General features: G+C 39.4%; 1 protein-coding gene across 1 annotated transcript in view; it reads right to left on the bottom strand.

Moving 5' to 3' along the window:
• Window positions 1-23,271, bottom strand: part of PHF1 (PHD finger protein 1) — a 2,051,426-nt gene that overhangs the window by 382,703 nt on the left and 1,645,452 nt on the right. The window lies entirely within an intron of this gene.

The raw sequence follows: 23,271 nt of genomic DNA, 5'->3' as shown, positions 1-23,271 counted from the left end.
TATCGATCCATAACTGCAGTCATTAAATAATGGCAGGCATTTGAGTTTCAGACTTTGTAACCTTCTAAAAATCATTGATAATGCAAAGCTTGTTGTTCTAAGTATATAAGAGAAATAATTACAATCTGTTCCTTTTGTCTCTTATTCTTGAGCTAAGAGGTTGGGAGGGCATGCAGGAGCAGCGGATTGCATTGTTTGGCTTTTACAGCAGCTGGCTGGAATCCACTTCTTAGTCACTGCTTCAATATTTGTTTATTCATATTCTAATGATTAGTTGACAGCACACAACATAGAATACTGAAAGACCGAAAAGTGAACTCACGCCACCACTGGCCAGATTAATTTTTTTTGGATTGGATGTGGTGTGGGTTTCAATGCTGTTTCAATGAATGTGAGTTTCAAGGGCAGAGAAGTTTTAATGTTTAGTCTATTTTCATTGTGAGACAGTATTGCTTTGTTTAGCAGATATCTATTCGTATTTGTGCATTATGCTATAAAATGTAAAAATAAAATCCAAATAATCATTGTAGAAGTAAACAAGCAGTATGCACATTAGTGTTTTTGGTAAATGGGGCGAAATAGCTAGGTAATGGGACATTGGAATGGCTGCAGGGGGACTCTGGTGCCATATTTTGGTTGCCTGTTCTTCAGTTTGCGTTTGAAAGTTGGTATCCCACAATCCCATTGGAGTGGGTGGGTTACGTACTTATGTATGCACATTTTATGTTAATCAGTGTACAGATTTGTACCCATTTTTCATGGGCCTTGTCCAGATTTTTGATGTTTCCAGATTGAGAGGTATGTCTCTGACCCTGCTTTATTGGAAATGCTGCATACCCATAAGTCAAATGGTATACGGGTTACTCTCTCTAAAGACCTTAACCTGGTATGTAACATTAATCAAACCTGCTGGAGAGACAGATTTGTTTCCCAGAAGTTACCACACCTTTGGAAAAGACTCCCACGTCATGTCAAACAGGGCCTCTTCAAACACAATCTGGACGGTTGGATGAGTGACTGTAAATTCACCCGGGGGTTCCGCCTGTGTCCCTCTTGGACAGGGGCAATAGATGCCGATGGTGGAAATAAGGGTAAGAACTTGGCTAAGCATCTAAGAGTCCTAGGACAATTGGCTGCATTGTAACTTCCTATGACCCTACGATTATTTCTTGAGCTGAGGTGGTGAGGTACACAAACCACTTTACAGCTGCTGCCCTTGGTCCATCGATGCCACTACACAAGTCCAATTACTCAAGCAATTTTCTGATTTTATAACAGCAGTATGCATGCTCCTACTATGAACCTTCGTTTCCACTTCATTTTAGGCTTCACTGAGATAGCTTGAGTTAAGATGTGGAGCGGTATGCAAACCTGGTAACTGCTGCCCATGCCCAGAGCTCTAGCGCCCTCACTCTGCAGTCTCTCCTTCTGTCTCACAAACGCGCACACTACCTCTTTTCAGCATGGAAGCAAGCATATAAACACACAAACTGACAAGAACAAAAACACACTTTTTTTCCGATTCGTGTTTCACTTGCTAAACAGCGAAAGACCCGTTTCGGGAGTGCAAAATAATAGCTCGATCGATGTTGCTGTCACTCTCATGCACACGCACACTCTCAGACTTCTGGTTTATTTATTCTACACTCGCTAATTGCGGTCACTCTCAGGCATGCATAGTCACTCACACAGATATAAACACACACGGTTGTTTATTTTAACACCACATCTTCCAGTCAAGGTGGTGATTTGATAAAAAAACACATATTTAAGAGGAACACACCGAAAATATGAAGGAAAATGTAGGCATTCTTCAACAATATACATGTGAGAGGCAAGTTTGTGTTCTGTCACTGGGAACTTGGCAAGACCTCCTGTTGGATTCCTAGACGGACCCCTTTCCAGAAATTAATTGAATAAGGATATGAGGAGGAAATTAAAATAAAATGTTAAAAACAGTTGCTTTAAGGGTCTACTGGGAGAGCTTTATCGATACATACAATTTAGTCATAAGTATAACGCTATTTATATCCCAGACGTCAACAAAAATGCGCGGGGCTTGACATTGGGTTACAACCGAAAGTGTACAGTGAAGCAGCAGTCATGTGAGTTTCTTTTCCACATTTCTGATTCCGTGAAACTGCCTTTTCATGTATACAGTATACATATTGGCACATAAATAAAATATATATTTAAAAAAAAAAGTGACAGTTAACCAGAATAATTAGTTTGAGAAACAGCACAGATTGAGAAGCAGAAAATGTATTACTTGTGGAGAGATGCTTTGAAAAAAAGATACAGCAATGAGAAAAGATGCAGCCAAGCAGTAAGTGCAATAACAGCACGATAGGAACACAAAGATGAAGCACAGTTGGGATTAGGAGCCAAAGCACCATCGGAACTGAAAGTATACAGGATATTTGCTAGAAAATTGACACAGAGGGAGGAAATTTAAGTGACGCATTAGAGTGGGCGTTATTTTGCTGTGCTGTAGCTTGGACCCGAATTTTCAACTCTGGGATTGTCCCTTTAAGAACTTTGGCTTTATCTTTCCTTAGGTAGAAATTATTTTAAGAAAATATAAGTAAATAAAATATTTTCCTGATCTGGGGCTTTTCCCCTAATTCTGTGTTTGCTCTGTCCCTAATTCTGGACATAAAACTTTAAATGTTTTAAGTGTGGTACTTTTCAGTTACATTTAAATGCGCTGATAAAATGGTATGTTTTTTCTATATTTATCCAACTGGCATTACTCCAGACATTAAAAACAAACTGTCAAAAAAATCTGGACACAAAGTATGTGTTTTCAGCTGATATATATACCGTGGATATAAAAAGTGAACACACCCCTGGTAAAGTGCTAGGTTTTTGTGATATATAAAAAAAATGAGACCACAATAAATCATTTCAAAACATTTCCCACCTTTAATGTGACCTATTCAATTGAAAAACAAACAAATCTGTTAGGGGAAAAAATATAAAAAAAACATAGTCCATTAAACTGGTTGCATTAGTGTGCACACCCTTAAACTAATACTTTGTTGGAAGCACCTTTTGATTTAATTACAGCATTCAGTCTTCTTGGGTACACACCTGCCATCAATTAAAGATATTCCAATTAACCCCAAATAAAGTTCACTCTGTGGCAGAAGTAAGATTTAAAAAGTAAACCTCAAAGTGTTCTGAAACTGATGTGAAAGTTGCAAGAAAATTATTTTTGGTCCTTTGTATTGTACCAGTTTTGCTGCATCACTGCCCATCACGTTTCTGCTTAGAATGATCACATGTACATAACACTGTGTCAGTACACCTGGATTTATAATGACTGTGCATGCATAACATTACTAGTCTGGCCCAGAATTACCACAATCATATAGCATTGTATTAGTTTACTTTGAGGATAATAATCTGACACATACTGTCTTGCGTCAGCATCAAGATTACAATTTAGAAAAAAATTCACTGTTAAATCTTAACATACCCACACCTACAAACCACAGTAATACAATGTCAAGCAACATACTTAATATTTGTGCTAAGTCAAGTGCTATCATATAACAGAGAGGAAAGATCTATCAATGCTAGGCCCCATAGAAACTGTATATATATTTCCACGTTTCTGTAATAATTTATAAAGGAAATTGGAATTGTTGCAGATTCTACTAAGGTGGACATCTTCACAAGACAGCTAATTTCCCAACTGTATCTTTAGAGCATCTGCAGTTACTTAGCAACCTAATTAAATTTAAAGCAATCTTGTCATTGCTTAATAAAATAAAATATGAAGTATCTCCTGGTCCAGATGGAATATCTGCAAACTCATATAATGCATACATGATTAAATTAAAATAATATTTGCTCATTGTTTCAATTGCCTGCTAGTCTCTATACTTTTTGTCATTGATTACATGTTTGTAAATTACTTCTGGTTATATTTTGTGAATTTCTTCACCAGGGCTGTGACTGCAAATATTCTGTTGAAATCAGTGTACTACCCCAGTAAACAGACTAAAATAAAACAGATAAATAAAATACTGTCATAATGTTTACTCTGTTATTCTTTTACAACATATTACAGTTTTGACAGTTATTAAACAATGAACAAAACATATTTGCAGATACAAGAATATGCTAAAAATCTACCTAGCTATACATGTTGGCCATGAAACACACATATATACAGAAGCAATAATATGCTACACTATTTAGCGCAAGAAGCAAATGTCAAAACATGTATGGAAAAATGTAATTGTGCTTAGAAGAGCTATTTGGATAAGATGTAGCCATAATGACTCAGATGTCTTAAATGGCATGTAAACTGTAGTAGAGCTGGTTTCTTCTCATATTTAACACAGCTGTGTGTTATCAACCACAAATGTTAACATTTCAAAATAACATTTACTTTGAACATCATTTGTACACAGTTTCACAAAACAGAATTTAAACTATATTGCTCTTTTTCCACTAGTGTAAGCAGAAAAATATCACTGGAAAGAACAAATGTGAACTTTGTATTGATGCACCACATATTGGTCTTTGGCCCACAGTATCTAAAATTCAGAAGTATATTAAATGGCAGTTCTGTTTCATTCTTGTTAAGCTACTGAGTGTGGTGATGTTTAGGTCACCCATTCTCTATGCTAGTATAAGCAATTATTTCTCCCTCAGTTATCCATCTCCTGCAGGAACAGCCAAAACAACAAGAAGTCTGCAGATGTTGCAATTTTTTCTTGAAATAACTGACATTCTCACTTCATTCTCTGTATCAATGATTAAACAACCTTCTACAAGAAAAGAAAAGAATGGAAGAAATAGTCATCAAACTACAACTAGGAAATGACAATCTCTCACATATATGCATACCATAGGAATTTGCTAACACTAACTTGAAATGCATTATGCACTGGTTTTAAACTATGTTTAACATTACTGTTATCATCCTAGAGGATGTAAACAACCTTTCAGCCACACCAACTGAACCTTCCAAAATAAAAATACAAACATACCAACCCTGAGGGAGGGAAAATACATACATTTCCATAACCATTGTTTAAATTGCAATTAAACCTCTCAATATGTCCAGCTCAGTGGCACACAGGGATAAAACAGTGGCAGGTATCGAGATGACCTGATGTCCATAAATGACTCGGGGATTGAAGAAGCCAGAGAGGTAGGGCAGAAGTGAGTAGCCAGCACAATCTTAGCCATCCTGGGGAGAAGAAAATAGCATTGGCCAATGCATCAGTGTTGAACAGTGTAGGCTGGGTGTTGGTGGAAACAGACAATACATGGATGCTCTCCAAAGAGCATAAGCTGTAGCCAGTGGTTATGCATTCATGGAAGCATGCATTGTGGTAAGCACTTATACTCATCATGCTGCTTTGGGGGGTCAGAAGACGTTAGAGAGGCATGAAACCCATACTACTACATAGATACTCCCCTTCCTCACGAAAAGGAGAGCTGATGGTCAGCTGAAACAAAAGAAAAAATGTTAAAACAAAAAGCCTCACAGTATAAGGGTGTCTGTGTGCTATACTGAAATGCAGTTTCATGGAAAAATAAAATGCTAGGTGATGAACAAGCTTAAAGATGGAGTTAGGAAATGTAACCGTTTAAACCTGCCTAGACAGTATAGATATTAAATCACAATGCTGGCATTCAATATATACAAATTTTATTTGCTCATTTTGCATTAGACTACAACAAATATTAGACAATAAAACTATAACAGCAATAGACAAACAAATTGCAAACTTATCTTAGTTCTTCATAGACACAAATAGCTATGTTGAAAACATCATTGACTTAATTTAGCACACAAGTTATTAACCAAGTTGTTTATGCTCAGCTTTATTTTACTTGTATATGTCTGCATACAATTCAACATGTTGTATTGCTTGCATATTTGCCCTGATGTATGGAATTGGTTTTGGCTGAAAACAGTCTTAAATAAGAGCTTTAATCTAGTCTACAAACATTAAGTAAAATAAAATAAAATAAATAAGGCATTATTTTACTATCAAAGATGTGACTGCTCATTTCCTAACATTTTTCACCTTCAAAAATGTATATATAATTCCAAATTCAGAAAAATATAATCTTAAAACATTGCTGCAGTCAAATAGCTCTAAATAACTGAAATAACAATCATATTGATTCATTTCTCAAAACTGTGTCAAACGGAACTAAAGTATGCACTTCCCAATTTAAAGCCTAAAAAAGTGTCATCTGTATGCTGCACTCCAGCAAATATCTTTGAGTATCTTTCTATTTTTTTACTTTCAGTAACATCTTAAAACAAGCAATTTGCCTAGAATTATAAATAAACATAGAAAAGATTCGGAGCTTTGCTTTTCTATAGTTTTATATTACAATAAAATGTTGATTATAATATTCTAATACTAATTGTTTACATGTAATCTTGTTCAGTTTGATCATTCTGATTCACTTTACAAAATGCAGAGCAGTACTAAAAATATTTTATTGTTGCCTGGTGTGGCATACAAAAATGTTATACCTTTTTTGTTAAACTTAAACATAATATAAAAGAGGTTTTCAGACTGAGTATTTTTATTTACCACATTACAAATAATTGCATTTTACATGTCCCTTACTGCTATAATTTCATACTGAATGCAAGGCTCCAGGATGTATATTAAGATACAACAGAGAATCTGACAGCAGTAGACCTGACATAAGGCCTAAGAAGGGTACCGTGTACCATTTCTGCTCTTTCCCTCTTGCTGGAGATACTAACTATAACTACACCAGGCAGCATAGCACAAGACATCTCTACTGGCTCGTACAGGGAAGCTCTCTCTTTCTTTGTAGATGATATGTAATTGATGTTACACTTCAACTATTCAGTCTTCCAACAGTAAGGGCATTACTGCTTTCACGTCTTCCAACAGTAAGGGCATTACTGCTTTCACTGCACATCCTCATACTCATCTCCTTGAAACATACTTTCTTGACAATAAGTGTACAAATCTATTATATTAAGTATAAAAACGATTTAAGCATTAGTAGTCAAATGAAGCATACCTTTGTGCCATCACATATCCACAAACAAAAATAATTGTTTTACAGAGGGGCTTCACCCACTTTCTAAATTATTTTCACTCCAAGTTCACTATAACTCAGAGAAAGGACTTAGTATAGAAAAATCATAAAATATTACTTGTTCTTTCTCTGTGATGTCACAGTCTCAAAGCATGAATCACTAGCTAAAGTGTGATCTTAGCTATGGCTAAATTCAAATTATACAGCTAAATGGAAATTAATTCATGGAAACATATTATTAATTAATTACAAGTATATATATTTCACATACATAAATTGCATCTAATAATTTTGTATGGTTGCAAAAAATACTAATAATATTAATAAATAATTTGAATCATATTATATTAATAGCACTCAGTGTATTTAGAAAGTTTATTTATGGCAACCCTGAGTCATAGCTTCAAATATCAGTTGTTGCACTATAGGGAAAATGAGCAACATTAAATCTTTGCTGAGTATGCAAATTAAAATGAACTGTAGTGTAAATAAAAAAAAAATTATATTGATCTGATTCTGACTGTGTACAGAGCTGAGTCCAGCACATACCTCAGTTTAACTTCATGAAAAGGAACTCTGACTCTCTCTTTTTTCCTCTCTGACCACTGATGTGATGAATGTAACCTCTGGGCTCACCTTACACCTGCACATATTATAGTCAAACACACTACCCAGAATAGTAATTCAGACTAAGCATGCCATCACTCTATTCTCAGGAAGACACTGTCCGTGTTGTCATACTTCATTATTTTCCAATCTCCAGCTCTGACCAAACTCTCCCAGACTGGAATGGATAGCTCAGCTGGTCACCTATAATCTACTACACACATACACAATGATTGCTGTATCACAACATTGCATATACTGCTTGCAATTGTAATCGCATACACTCCATTATAGACACCTTGTTGGTTGCTAGCTACAAATATAGCCTTATACCTGAACATAAGCTGGCTCAGAAACAGAAACAAAAATATTGCAAGCGTTCTAGGTAAAGCATCATGAGAAAGTGTAGCTGCCGCCTGAAGAGCACTACATCCGCGCGCTCTTTCAGCCAGCAGCAGCTCTAGTAGGCGATAGAAAACCAGAGCCATGCAATGAAATGAGATTGAACTGCATTTGGTTGCACCAGTGTTTCTCTCATGCTTCCATTTACAAACATCGTCACATGTGCTCCAGATAAACGTAGAAGTAAGTCACTTTATTACAGGTGGATTTAAAAAAGTCATGGCATTTTATATACTCCTGCTGTATGCAGTTAGCAGAATGGTGATAACATAACACAAAGTAAAAGCAACGCTGAGTGCCCTTACTATGTTCTTCTTAATCCCTTGATGACTGAAGCTGCTCGTAAGCAAACAAGCCAGCGAGCAAGGCAAAAGGCAAGCAACTCAAGGCGAAAAAGACAAAAGTTGTTAACTTTACTTTCACTAATGCCGGTATCCACTATCCTCCGTATTCGTAACACACAAGTAAAGACAAGTACTTTCTGTGCTAGTGTGCTTAGTGCTACTGATTTCTCACTCTCTTTTTTTTTATCTCACTCTGCAGTCTCTCCCTCTGTCTCACAAAAGCACACGCACACACTACCTCTTTTCAGCATGCAAGCAAGCATATAAACACACAAGCTGACAAGAACAAAAACACACTTTTTTTCTGATTCGTGTTTCACTCGCTAAACAGTGAAAAAAACTGTTTCGGGAGTGCAAAATATTGGCACATAAATAAAATATATATTTTAAAAAAATGTGACAGGAATGAATGAAAATTGACAACGTCAGATAACAAAATTATGTACTCATCATAACGTTCCATCTGTGTTGCCCATATTCATTTTTCCTCAAGTCCCCACCCACCAACTCCCACCATTTTTAATGACTGACTTCTGAAGAAACAAAAGACTTCAAGGACATCAATGTCTTTTGTGTTGAACTCCAGTTATGGCATATCTGTATAGTCTTCCTGTCAAGCAACAAACAAGATCTGAGAGAGGTTAGGAGTTGGTGCATTATGGGTAGGGATGGAGCTTGGTTGTTTTGGAGGCCACGGGCTAGTGTAATGGCTGAAATGGATCCAAGGATCGGATCTGTACCCATTAGTTGAGGAAGACTGAAAATGGACAGCACAGACTGAACGTTATGATAAGTACATAATTTCTTTATTTAGGTGTATGGATTAAAAAGGATTCTGTTAAGGCAGCTAAGGATATGTGGAAAGAGAAGAAACAAAAGATAATCCAAAAACTGGATGCTCATGTTCATGGATATGGATAACAACATAAAAGTAGTGAAAATGTTTTTAATACCTTTAATTTTATACACAGATCAGGTATATTTTTATCAACCAGAGGAGAAACTGTAGACATTATTTATTTATTTATTTAATGATCAGGAAAGTCCACTGGATCAGGAATCCATTTTCATTGGAGGCCCGGGGAGAAAAGCTCCACAAAGCATTACAAAGTATACAATTTTAACGGGTCTATGTCATATAATCGAACTTCCAAAATTTCGAACACCATATGTTCAAACTTGGAAGTTCGAAATATGACAACATCAAAACCTCAGAACAGCAAATTTTTTTTCCCAGGGAAAAAATTAGCTGTTCCGAAAAACACACACATAACACAAGCACACCAAAATTCTAATAAACCTACACTAAACCTTACATACACAACTATCTATGCACTTACCTTAACCCAAACCCAAACCCTAAGGTCCGTCACTATCGCACACTTACCTTACCCGCACCCTAACCCTAAAGACTGTCACTATCGCAAACTTACCTTACCCACACCCTAACCCTAAAGTCCGTCACTATCGCACAATTACCTTACCCGCACCCTAACCCTAAAGTCCGTCACTACTGCACACTTAACTTACCTGCACCCTAACCCTAAAGTCCGTTACTATCGCACACTTACCTTACCCACACCCTAACCCCAATGTCCGTCACAGTCACACACTTACCTTAACCCGATCCATAACTTTTGCACGACAGTGGAGAAAATGTCGAAGCCGCAGAAACAGTCAACCGAATTCTTTCCCTGGGAAAGAACTCGTATTTCCGCGGCTTCGACATTTTTATTTTTTGAACTTCCCCGTTCAATCTTCCAGTATTTGAAAATGTGAACAGTCGATTAAATAACATAGACCCATTTTAACATAAAAATAGTCAAAGATACATGTATGAAAGCAGAGATATTCAATACAGTACAGTACAGAGTTTACATTATTAACCTTAAAGGATCACAATGTACAGGTAAAGAAGTTACATGTGTAGAAAAGCACAGATATGCAACAGTACCATTTATAGTACTTAACTGAACACAAGGCTGAAGTTATATAACCTGCTATTAGAACATTTCACAACAGGAGTTAATTAAGGGACAGTTTTAAGGGGGCCTATTTGTTTGGCAGGGGTAGGAAGTGTTGTTTAGGTAATGCGATTTTAGTGCTGATTTAAAGGTTTTTATACAGTCAATTTGAGTTATTTGGGAGGGTAAGGTATTCCAAAGTTTATCAATGCTATGGGAGTACAGACATTGTCCATTTCTCTTGTTGGGTTTACTTAAGGTTAGCGGCTGTTTGCATGAGGATCTTAGAGTTCTTGTAGGAGTATAAGTTTGTAGGATGGAGCTAAGTGCTGGGCAGGAGTTGGGTTTAAAAATTAGTTTGTGGGCTAAAGTTAGTTGGGTATAATAGCTATGGTAGGAAAACTCAAGCCAATTCAGTTCTGTAATAGCTTGGCAAAGGTGTGAGTGGTTAGGCTTTCCTGAGGCAAATTTAGCTATTTTATAAAAGCAGGATTCTAGTTTATTACTAAGGGTTGAGTGAAGGTTAGTAAAGATGGCACTATCGTGTAGAAAGGAAGGGATGAGTAAGATACTGGCAAGTTTTGTTTTGGTGTGGTTATCCAAGTAAAGTTTGTGATAATAAAATGTGCCTAATTAAAGTGTGTTTTCTTTATTGCATTGAGAATATGTGGTTCAAAAGTGAGTTTGTCATCTATTGTTATGCCTAACAATTTAGCTGTTTTCACTATTTCAATTTCTGTACTATGTTTAGAAAAGATTCTGAAGTCTATATCTGGTGGTTTTGTAGAGAATAGTAAAAGTTTAGTTTTTTTGGTGTTTAACAGACATGCATTATTTAGCCAGGATTCGATCAATGTGAAAGCATTCTGTGTAACTGTAAGGAGGTCTGAGAAATTGTTGGAGGTAGATATTATTGTAGAATCATCAGCGTATCGGATGAGAATACCTAGTTGGGAGGCTTTGTGAAGATCACTGATGACGGTATTAAAGAGTAGTGGCCCTAAAATGGATCCTTGTAGGACTCCTATGTTGTTAGCTTGATAATCAGATTGTACATTACGCCATCTTACTGATTGTTCCCTGTTGTTTAGGTAGGAGGTAAACCAGTTGCGAGATTTGGGGGAGCATCCTAGTTTTGATAATTAAAGGAGAACTGCACCCACAGACTCAAAAACATGTTTATTTCAATATGGTTTGGTGTTTCCTACATTTTAACACCACTCTGGGACTATTTGAAGGTTTTTAAAATTTTTTATACATAAATTCTGAGTCTTTAGTCTGACTGTAGGTATTCCACAATGCAGTGCTTGTCAGTAAAAAAATACATCATCAGGCCTCTTTCTTCTTAAAGCTCCTGTCACTGCATTGATTTTACATGCATACTCTGTTGTCTTTCAGTCAGTTAGTTTTAAATAACATTTCATGCCTGCCATTTAATGACTACTTAAAACACAAACAGAGCAAATACCGCAAAACAGACTTTCAAAGTGCTTTTTACTGCTGCTTCTTTTGTAATGGCTAAACTGCAGTCTTTTCTGATGCCTGAATTGTACTACTTTGACTCATCTCCCATCCCCCTTCACACCTAACTTCCCCAGCTGTCAAAGTGCTAAGGGTAATTTGAGCTGTTACCTCCTGTGATTGACAGCTCACAGCAGAAGACTTGACTCATGTACTGTTTCCTTGTTCTAGCCTTTACTTTCTATATGGGTAGGGGAAGGACCAGGGAGCTGTGACATCACAGCATGGGTAGTTTTTAGGAATTGGTCAGAAAACTACCTGTATTCATTGGCCTTGATGACATCAATGAATTGGAGACTGCAGCAATCTTTTCTGGGTGGGATAAAAGTTTTTTGAAAGTGGAAACACCACGGTACAGTAAGGTACTGTTCTAGTGGAGAGAAACAGTCTATTTAAAATACTTTAAATACTGTACGGTTGTTTATTCATAGCAGGGAAAATAAATAGGGAGGAAATGGACAGAGAAGTTGAGCATTAAATAACAGAATCCCATTGTTGTCTTTTAATAAAGTATTGAAGGATTTTATCGGGGGGGAGGCAAGAGTGAAATGGGATATGTTCATCCTTAAAAAAGAACAAGGTGGCTTGGGATTACCTGATTTGAAGAGGTATTTCAGAACTACACAGTTAAGGCTCCTATACATAGCAGAAGCAGAAAGATATAATTCACAGTGGAAAGGGATTATGATGAAACAGGGTACGGAAAAGCTCAAGAAATAAGTATAGACTGGGATTTTGGATGCAAATCCTTAAGGAGAATAACAATAACCACAGAGAATATTATACTCATAAAGTAGCACAAAATATTCTAAGAACTAAGCCAACAAGAGAATGAACAAAGGAGATTTTGCCGATAGGGATACCTGTAATTAGGGGTACAGGGAATAGGTAAGAGGGGGCTAGAATTTACTGGAGAAAACTGGCAGAGGAACCAAGTTATTTGGAGCAAAATTTAGGGAAAGGTAACAGAATGGTAAGAGGCCAAGAATTCATTTGAACTCCAGGCTAGAGATTGCTTTCCCTGTCAAGGACTGATATCAGAGTACAGGCAAAGAGAAAGAAACAGGAGAATCCTAAGTGAAAGATCAGTCCTGGTAGAGTTTTTAGTAGAATCAAGAAAAGAAGCCAGTTAAAAAAGGGATAATTAGTGCAGCACAGCATATAAAACATGGCAGGATAAATACAGGAATCAGTCAGAAGGGGTTAGAAAAGATTGGGAAGAGAGATTACATAAGCAATTCACAAAGAAACAATGGGGGGGTTATATGTATGGCTCCCAAATAAGCAACAAAGTGTAGAAGATTTAGGATTTTTGCTTGTAAGTTTTTGCATAGATATTTTTATACCCTAAGCATACTCCATAAGAATTTTTCCTCAGATGAATAGCAAATCCCAGAACCTTACTTCCCACTACAATAATATCTCTGCATCCTTATTTCCCTCCCACCCTATCCTTCTATCAAAATTAAAACATTTCCCAACCATAAATTATAACTGCAACCTTAAACCAAATCCTTACCACCCTCCTCCAACAAAATACAAATCCAGAAAAACTACCCCCATCTCCCTTACCTTTATTTATCAGGCAACATTCACCCAAACCCAGGCCCTAATATCTGTCCCACTAATCTCCCACACACCAACAACAAACCCTCTAACAAAAACCTCAAATTCATCACTATTAACACCCAAAGCTTAAAAAATAAAGTAACGCTCTTCCATGCCTGGCTTAATCACAACTCTCCTGATATTGCTGCTATCACTGAAACATGGCTAAAACCTCATATTACTGACTCAGAATTCCTTCCTCCAGGATTTCATTGTCTCCGGTCTGACCGAACAAATAAAAGAGGCAGTGGCATAGCTCTACTTTATTCCAACCTCCTGTCCATTACTCCCTACCCTAACCCCATACCCTCTTTCAACAACTCTGAAATTGTTATTGGTTTACTAAAAATTAATAATCATAAAAGCATCTGCATCATCTGCCTTTATATTCCCCCTGGTAACAATACCAATACTCTAGAAGACCTCCTCTCCTGGTCCTCCTCCAATATTAACCTAGAAATCGTCATTCTGGGTGATGTAAATATTGACTGGGGAAAAATCAATAACACCAATCCCACAATAGCCATCAACCTATTCAAATACACTCAACTTACTAATTCCATTACTCGACCCAACAAAACCAAACCCCCTGGCACAATACTTGACTGGATCCTAGTATCTCATCCAAACAAAGTTATAAATCAGGAGTCTCTCCTGACCCACTAGGAGACCATTTCCCTGCCTTCCCCATTTGAGCTACTCCCTCATCCCCTCACTCTCACCACTACATTCATACTCGCAACCTATCTAACTTTAACCCTACTTCCTTCTCTTACTCTCTTAAGCTAACAAACTGGAACCCCCTAAAAATACTACCATTAGACAAAGCCATTGACTACTTCAGTGCCACATTCTTAACTATCCTCAACTCTCAAGCCCCTATTAGAACTAAGAGAGTCAAAACAAAGAACTCCCCCTGGCTCACTAACGAAACTATAAAGATAATGCTTCAAAGAGATAAAACCTGGAAAGCCCACCTTAAACATAAGGATCAACAAATTTTCCTTAAATATAAATAGTTAAGAAACCTAGTCAAAAAGCAAGTCATTAAAGATAAAAAGACTTACTATATCAAACTTCAAGAGAACCATCCAAGAAATCCTAAACAATTCTGGAACTCTATTAATTCCCTCCGTAGACCAGGTACTAAAAACAACCCCTCTCCTGATCCCAGCAAATCTGACCTTGAAATAGCCTCCCTTTTCAATTCATTTTTCACCTCTTCTATCGCTGATCTAACCAAGACTTTCACCAACAATAACTCCCCCCCCTCCTTGCTCAAACTTCAGTCCCCGTATCCCTTGCCCCCTCTTTCGAACTCAAATCTGTATCTAACAACCTAATAAAGAAACGTCTCCAAAAACTAAAGCCTTGTTCCTATGCCCCTGACAGCATTCCATCCTCCTTCCTTAAAACTTCTTCTGACGCTATTGCCATTCCCGTCAGCATCCTAATTAATAGGTCTTTACTCGAAGGCTACGTACCCAAACTATGGCGCTCTGCCTTCATTCTGCCTCTCCACAAGGGTGGCATAAATTGCTCTGTCTCCAACTTCCGTCCCATAGCCATCCTCTCTCCTTTATCCAAAATTCTTGAAAAATGTATCCACCTGCAGCTCTTGCCATTCCTTACCAAACACCAACTTCTCTCTCCTACTCAACACGGCTTCCGCCCTGGACATAGTACAACCACTGCCCTTCTTTCCTTTTTGCACTCTGTCAACTCAGCACGTGACTCTGGTAACATAGTCTCCTCTCTTCTTCTTGACTTTTCCAAAGCCTTTGACACCATCTCTCATTCACACCTTCTAAACCACCTATCTAATCTCAACCTCTGCCAAACAACTCTTTCTTGGTTCTCCAGTTACCTTTCAAACAGGTCCCAATCTGTGACATGGAGCCAAGCTACCTCTTCCTTCCTTCCTTCCTACACCTACTGGAGTACCCCAAGGCTCCATTCTCGGCCCATTACTATTCAACATCTTTATTAATGACTTCCACAAAGCCATTTGCAACGCCAAAACTGTGCAGTATGCAGATGATTCCACTTTAATCTGTTGTGCCCCTAACTAGCAGAACTAAAAGCCATAACACAGACTGCCTTCTCAACCACTGAAAACTGGATGCTCCAAAATCATCTCGCCCTAAATACAAACAAAACAAAGATCCTCCTTTTCACCCCATCTAAATCATCCTCTCTAAATAAGGACTCATTTTTAATCACCAGCCACAACACCTCCACCACTGAGATTGTCTCCTCCACCAAGCTTCTCGGCGTTATAATTGATGACCAACTAAAATTTAATGACCATATCCAGCTAAACATAAAAAAACACACATAAAACTTGGCTTACTATATAGAAACAACCACTTCCTCTCTCCTCACACTAGACTTACCCTTGCCTCTACCTTCCTTCTTCCCTCCCTTCTGTATGGTGCTCCCCTCCTCACTAATTTATCTTCCACACTTACCTCCAAACTGGAACTATGCTACAACAAAATTTCAAGATTTGCCACAAATGCCAAATCCTCCTCTCATCACTGCACCTCCCTCCTCTCCCTAAACTGGCTTGAACTACCCAATCACCTCGACTTTCTCCAAATCTCAACAGCTCACAAATTATTCTTCCACCCCACAAACTGCCCTGCTCTTTCAAACATTCTACAGCCTTATACCCCCCTTAGATCACTTAGATCTTCTCACCAAAACCTAATCACCATACAAAAACCTAAGCGCCCAGCAGGTCAACTGCTCCTATCCTTTTCCCTAGCCAAAAAATGGAATGCTCTGCCCTACATACTTAGGTCCTACACCAACCTTAACATCTTCAAAAACCATCTTCATTCTTACCTCCATCAAAACTGGAAATGCAATTGCACTCTCAAGCCCATACCTCTCAAGTTATCCTCTCATTTCTCTCCTGGCTAACCTCATTTTCCTACCTAATCTCCTTAAATTTCTCTACTTAGATTCCTATTAGTACATCCTGATTTCAAACCATAAGCCAATATTTCCTCTTGAACTATTGAAATTACTTGTTATTCTTTTACTGACAACTGTTATTTGAAATACAATTGCCTCTGAATTTTTTTTATGTAATTTTCTATGTAATTTCTTTTTGTAATTTTTTATTGTAATTAAACTTCTGGAGCTTTTCTCCCCGGGCCTCCACTGAAAACGGGCCCACAAGCCCAGCGGACCTCCCCGGTAATCAAACTGTAATAAATAAATAAAATGCTGGGGGTGTGATGGGGAAGAAGTAGGTAACTGGGAACATATGATGTTCATCGTGCATACAGCTGCAGTAATCACAGATGGGTTTTCTGCCATCAGGCGGGTCCTCGGTCGGCCGAATTCCAAAGTCTAGGTCCAGCGTCGGTTGTTGTCGCTTTCTTTCCTGACATCAGTGTGGCAGGGGTATATAAGACACAGCCGACGCCATTTTCTTCAGTCTTTTTTGCCGCGCGGTGCCCGAAGCAGAAGCAGTTCGCAAGTGCCGGTCGGCCAGCTCCTGAATTTACGAAAAATTGGAAACCGAAGTCTTCTTTAAAGCTAAGTACCCCGTTGGGGAAACTTTTCTTGCCTCAGACCGATGTCAGAAAAAGTTAACAATTGTATTTCTTGTGGGAAGCAAATACCGCATAAGGATTTCCATTCCCTCTGCATACCTTGTTTAGGCCCAGACCACGACATCTCGGGCTGTCGCTTTTGCGCTACTTTCAATAAACGCACTATTAAGCGTCAGGCAGAGTTCGCCCAACACCTTTTTGGTAAAGCCTTTGATTATAAAATGTCGGAGACTCCGACTACCGTTTTGTCCAAAAAACGCAAGGACAAGGACCGACACGCGAGGTCCGCGGTCTCCACTGACACCATGCCAAAACCGGCTATACGTGGTCCGGTTCTCAGCGAGACGCCTATGCAGTCCCTGACTACCGACGACACTTCGTTGGCGGTGTCTTCTGTAACCGAGACCGCAGGTACCTCGGCCCATACCCAGACTACAACCACCGAAGCCACTGTGAGCGTTGAGTCTCCTAATGTGAACAGGTCCACTTCCACCCATGGTGTCTTTAGACCCTCATCTTCCTTTTCCATTAAGGCCTTTACTAAGTCCAAATCAGCCAGGCATCCCAAGAGGCCTGTTGCACAGGGCCCATCTCCAGGCCCCATGCCTAAAAAGCAGATGCTTAAAATGGCTGAGGATTTAATTACTCTTATCAGGGGTTCCCAACCCCCTCCAGACAAGAGACCCAGAGTGGAGGAAGATTCTCCCTCTTCTGATCAGGACTCCATTTTTTCAGAACATTCTGATGTAGAGGAACACTCTTACTCCCCTTTTGAAGATTCTGATGCAGAGCAGTCCATTCCTTCTGTATCTCCTCCAGAGGATTTTTCTTTTGGGGAAACCTTGCACACCTTGAGGGAACACTTCCATTGGGAAGGCCAAGACTTTTCTGATTCCAAGAAAAGACTTAGGGAATTTCTTTTGTTACCTCAATACAGACCTCTGGCGATACCTCCTGTCTTGGACATACTTGATGATGTTTATTCGGAGGCTTGCTTTAAACCGGATTCCCTGCCTCCTGCCCCAGTCAAGCCTGATAGGTACTACAGAGTTCCTAACTCCCACCAATTTCTTTACAAAAGCCATAATGCTGACCCTGAAACCATTTCTCAAGGCCCCAAGGGAATGAAGGCCTCTACTGCTAAGAATCCACTACCTTCGAAGAGAGTCAAGATCCTTAGAAAGGTGGGGAAAAAGGTATATACCTCGGCCACCCTAGCCATGAGGGCCTTAAATTGTCAGTTTCATATGCTTAAATATCAGCAGTTTCTGTTATCACAATTAAGAAATAAAATGTCTTAACCTGAACAACCAGATTTGAAGGAGTTGCAGGATACGATGCATAGTGCAGAACAAGTGGGTAAACACACCTTACAATGTGGCTATGATGCCCTAGAGGCCTCAAGTAGAGCTGCTGTTACAGGATCAGTCATTCGTAGACATGCCTGGCTTAGGGAACAAATCTTGCCTGATCATGTGAAAGCTAAACTACTAGATGCTCCTTTACAAAAGGATGTGCTATTTGGTACTAATGCTGAGGAGATACTACGGAAAATGGAAGAAAAAGCCAAATCTATGCAAACTGTCAAAGCTTTTCTACAGGTTCAACCACCACGTTTTAGCAGAAATTGGCCTTCTAAAAACTGGTCCTTTCCAGCCACGAACAAGCCCCAAAGAGGTAGATACAGGCGCACAAGGGGCACAGGACAATCACAAGGATCATATAGAGGCAGGCAATGGCAAATTCCAGCACCAAGAGGTGGCGAAGACAGTGCACAACAATACAGGAAACAAACCCAATGACTTCCTCCTTTCCATGCCAAGCAAGTCTCAGCTGGCAGCACTCTTGGGAGGAAAGCTGGCATTATTTACAAGAAATTGGCATATTGTCACAACAGACAAATGGATCCTGGACGTTATAAACAGAGGCTACAGATTTCATTTTCACACTCTTCCAAAAATGAGAGGCATGCCAAACCTGCCACACAATCAAAGGGCAGAGGCACAACTACAAATTTCAAAGCTCATAGACATGAAAGCTATTCAAGAGGTACCTACTCACGAACAAGGTCAAGGTTTTTATTCCAGGCTATTTCTGGTACCAAGGAAAGGAACCGACTGGAGACCCATTTTGGACTTATCCATCCTAAACACATTCTTACTGCACCAAAATTCAAGATGCTCACATTACAGCAGCTTCTTCCCATGCTGGGCAAGGAGTTTTGGCTGGTAACATTGGACCTCAAGGAGTCATACCTGCATGTCCCAATCAGACAAAGCTGCAGAAGATACCTCAGATTTCTTGCAGGTTCAATTCACTATCAATTCTCTGCATTGCCCTTTGGCTTATCTACTGCGCCCAGAGTATTCATGAAATGCCTGGCATCAGTAATTGCCTACTGCAGACTTCAAGGGATACAAATTTACCCTTATTTGGACGACTGCCTGATCCAAGCGGACAGCAAGCACATACTTCTGGAACATCTGGCTTATGTAACACGGTTACTGAATTCCCTGGGATACACAGTCAACAAAGAGAAATCCAGGCTAACACCATCTCAGAAAATAACTTTCCTGGGTGCCGACTTGGACACAAACACCCAGATGGCCTATCTTACACCAGAAAAACAGGGGCAACTAACTCAGTACTTCAAAATACTAGCAAATTGTACCAGGCTTACTGCAAGGAAAATCCTGCAGGCTCTGGGCTTCATGGCATCTTGCATTCTTTTAATACCATGTGCAAAGTTGCATATGAGGAAACTTCAATGGTACCTAAAAAACCTATGGTCTCAACACAGCCACAGTTTGGAAACAATAATACCAATAATTCCATGTTTGCAAAAGGAATTTCTATGGTGGGCCCAAGCATGTCAAACAAACACAGGTCTCCCATTCTGCAAGCCTCAAGCAAATCAAGTCATCACAACAGGTGCCTCAGATTACGCCTGGGGGGCGCACATGACAGACAGGTGCATTCAGGGCAAATGGTCCCAAAAGGAAAAGCACCTTCACATCAATCAGAAAGAAATGCTAGCAGTGATAAATGCAATTACAGCTTTCAAGGACCTCCTGCATCCAGGACAATTATTGATAAGAACAGACAACACCACAGTAATGTGGTACATAAACAAACAAGGAGGAACACATTCATACCCCCTGTGCAGACTAGCCATGACACTTTGGAACTTGGCTCTGGAATGGCAAATCGAACTTCAGGCACAGTACTTGCCATGTTTGGAAAACACGCTGGCAGACAATCTAAGCAGAAATATGACAGATCCACACGAATGGAAGTTGCATCCTCAAGTGTTTACAAAGATAATCCAAGCATGGGGGAGGCCAGACATAGATCTCTTCGCCTCCCACAGGAATCATCAATTGGAAAAGTTCTGTTCAAGGACCTTTCATCCAAAGGCCTGGAGAGTGGATGCCCTTTCATTCAGTTGGACAGCATGAACAGTTTACGCTTTTCCACCTCTGCCTCTTCTGCCCAAGGTACTCTTGAAAGCAAGAGCAGACAGACCGAAGATGATACTGATTGCTCCAGACTGGCCAAGACAACACTGGTACCCACTCCTGAGGAGCCTAACACATACTCCTCCCTGGTCCCTACCTCTAATGCCTCTTCTGCTGACTCAGCACAGCTACAAAACTCTTCACAGTCAGCTGAAAACACTCAATCTCGCTGCATGGAAAATTCCTTAAAACCACAACAGACCCTACTCCCCAAAGAGGTGCAGGATGTCATTTTGGAGGCCAGAAGGCCATCTACTAGAAAGGCTTACTCCATAAAATGGAAACGGTTTTGCTCTTGGAATGAGAAAAAGGCCAGGACCCTAGAAAACTGAATTTGCCTCAGGTATTACAGTATCTAGCTGAGCTGCTGAACAGTGGACTTTCATTTTCCTCCATAAAAATCCATGCCTCAGCCATTTCTGCAGAATTCAACACTGATCCACCCTTATTCTCTCACCCACTCTTAAGACAGTTCCTCAGAGGGGCTAAGAATATAAGACCACCAAGGAAACAACCAATGCCAGCCTGGGATCTTAATTACATTCTAGAAAAATTAACATTGCCTCCCTTTGAACCAGCTGCCTCAACAGATTTGCAATATTTGTCCTGGAAAACAGCCTTCCTTCTGGCCATTACCTTAGCTCGTACGGTTTCGGAACTACAAGCCCTCATGGCTGTGCAGCCCTTTCTCATCTTCCATCAGGACAGGGTTTCCCTTCGAACCAACCTGTCATTTATGCCTAAAGTGGTATCCAGGGTAGCTTTAAATCAAGCCATACACTTACCTACCTTTTACCCCAATCCTCAAAACAAAGGGGAAAGTCTGCTACACTCCTTAGACATCCATAGACAGCTATGTTATTATTTGGACAGAACAAAGCCTTTCAGGAAATCAGAACAACTTTTTGTGTCCTATGCTCTAAGAGCTCAAGGGAAGCCAGTTACCAAACAGACAATTTCAAAATGGATAGGCCACTGCATACGGTTTTGTTACTCCTATCATGGAAAATCTGTCCCTACAGGCATCAGATCCCACTCCACCAGGGCCACAGCTACCTCTACAGCCTTCCTCAGAGGAGTTCCTACCAAAGATATTTTGGAGGCAGCCACTTGGAGTTCTGTGCATACCTTCACAAAACACTACCACCTGCCTTTATATTCCAAAACTAGAGCAGGCTTTACCACTGCTGTGTTGCAGGGCATTCTGGCTCATCCCAGTTCCACCTAGTGCCTACCACCCTGTGCGTAGCTTTGGGATTCTACCCATCTGTGATTACTGCAGCTGTATGCACGATGAACATACCATAAATGTAGATGTTCGAGTGCTAATACAGCTGCAGTACAGTTTTCCCCTCCCTCCTTCCCCTCTTGGTAAAGGCCTAGGGCCTAACCCCTCTTCATACAACCTGATTGGGTTATCCTTCTATGGTATATTTGCTTGCAACTACTGATTTTTGATTATATTGCATTGCATGTATATAAATATAATTTATGTATTGCCTTCCTTCTGGGGGCACCTGACATCTGGGGCAAGAAAGACTGAAGAAAATGGCGTAGGCTGTGTCTTATATACCCCTGCCTCACTGACGTCAGGAAAGAAAGCGACAACAACCGACGCCGGACCTAGACTTTGGAATTCGGCCGACCGAGGACCCGCCTGACGGCAGAAAACCCATCTGTGATTACTGCAGCTGTATTAGCACTCGAACATCTACATTTATGGTAGGTACAAAACTGTACTTTTTGGGAGTGTAATGAGTTGGCAGACTTCAAAAATTTCTCTAGAGAGTACTCCATCAGAAATATTGGGTGGGCAAATGGATATAACTAAGGAAATAATTTTTTTTGAGATGGGACAAAAGTTCTGGATTGCGCAGACGTGACGGCTTTGTTAAGTTTAATTCTGGTGGCTGCCAAAAAAAGCAACTGCTAGAAAATGGAAATCAAAGTCTAAACCACCCGTATTTGAACCTTTGAAGCACTGAATATTGTAAAGGAGATAAAACAACTGGAAGTGAAATCTTTAGAAAGGGTATAGCAGCAAATTACATAGCAAAAAATGGAAACTGTGGGAGCAATACATGCAACATGTTTTGGAGGAGGAGTGAGATTTAAGGGAAGGTAGGAACTGAATAATTTATGTAATGTTGCATTGATGATGATAATACAAAAACATGTGAAGTATAATGTATGTAACTTTGAATATGTTAATATGGTTTGTTTTCTTTTATATAAATGTATGTTTGCCTATGTCTTATGTTATAATTCAATAAAGGTGTAAAAAGAGTGTCCTCACTGAATTAATCTCAGTACCCACTTGTCTGAGGTTATCTGTGGCCACATTGCTGGGTGGAGCTAAAGCCTGGGAAAAGGTGAAAGGGGAGAAAAGACAGGAGGAAGGGATGGGATGCCCTGAGTCTTGCCTTGTCATTCCTTAGCAGGGGAAATTTTTTTTTTTTTTTTTTAAGAATACCCTTTTATTTATTTTGGAAGCATTATTCTCCTATCATTTCCTCTTGGTACCATGGCTTGTTAGGCTGGGATTTTTGTTTGATCTGCCTTTTGAAGTTGGATGCCATATAATCTTATTGTTTGAGAACCTGGGTAACAGCATAACTAAACACAAATTCAAAATTTAAAGGAGTATTCAAAATCACATTTTTTTAAATACTCAGAA

This window comes from Protopterus annectens, chromosome 9.part0 (assembly GCF_019279795.1).
Source record: "Protopterus annectens isolate FY-2018-M chromosome 9.part0, PAN1.0, whole genome shotgun sequence".
In the NCBI taxonomy this organism is placed as follows: domain Eukaryota; kingdom Metazoa; phylum Chordata; order Ceratodontiformes; family Protopteridae; genus Protopterus; species Protopterus annectens.
This window is presented reverse-complemented; position numbering and strand designations above follow the sequence as displayed.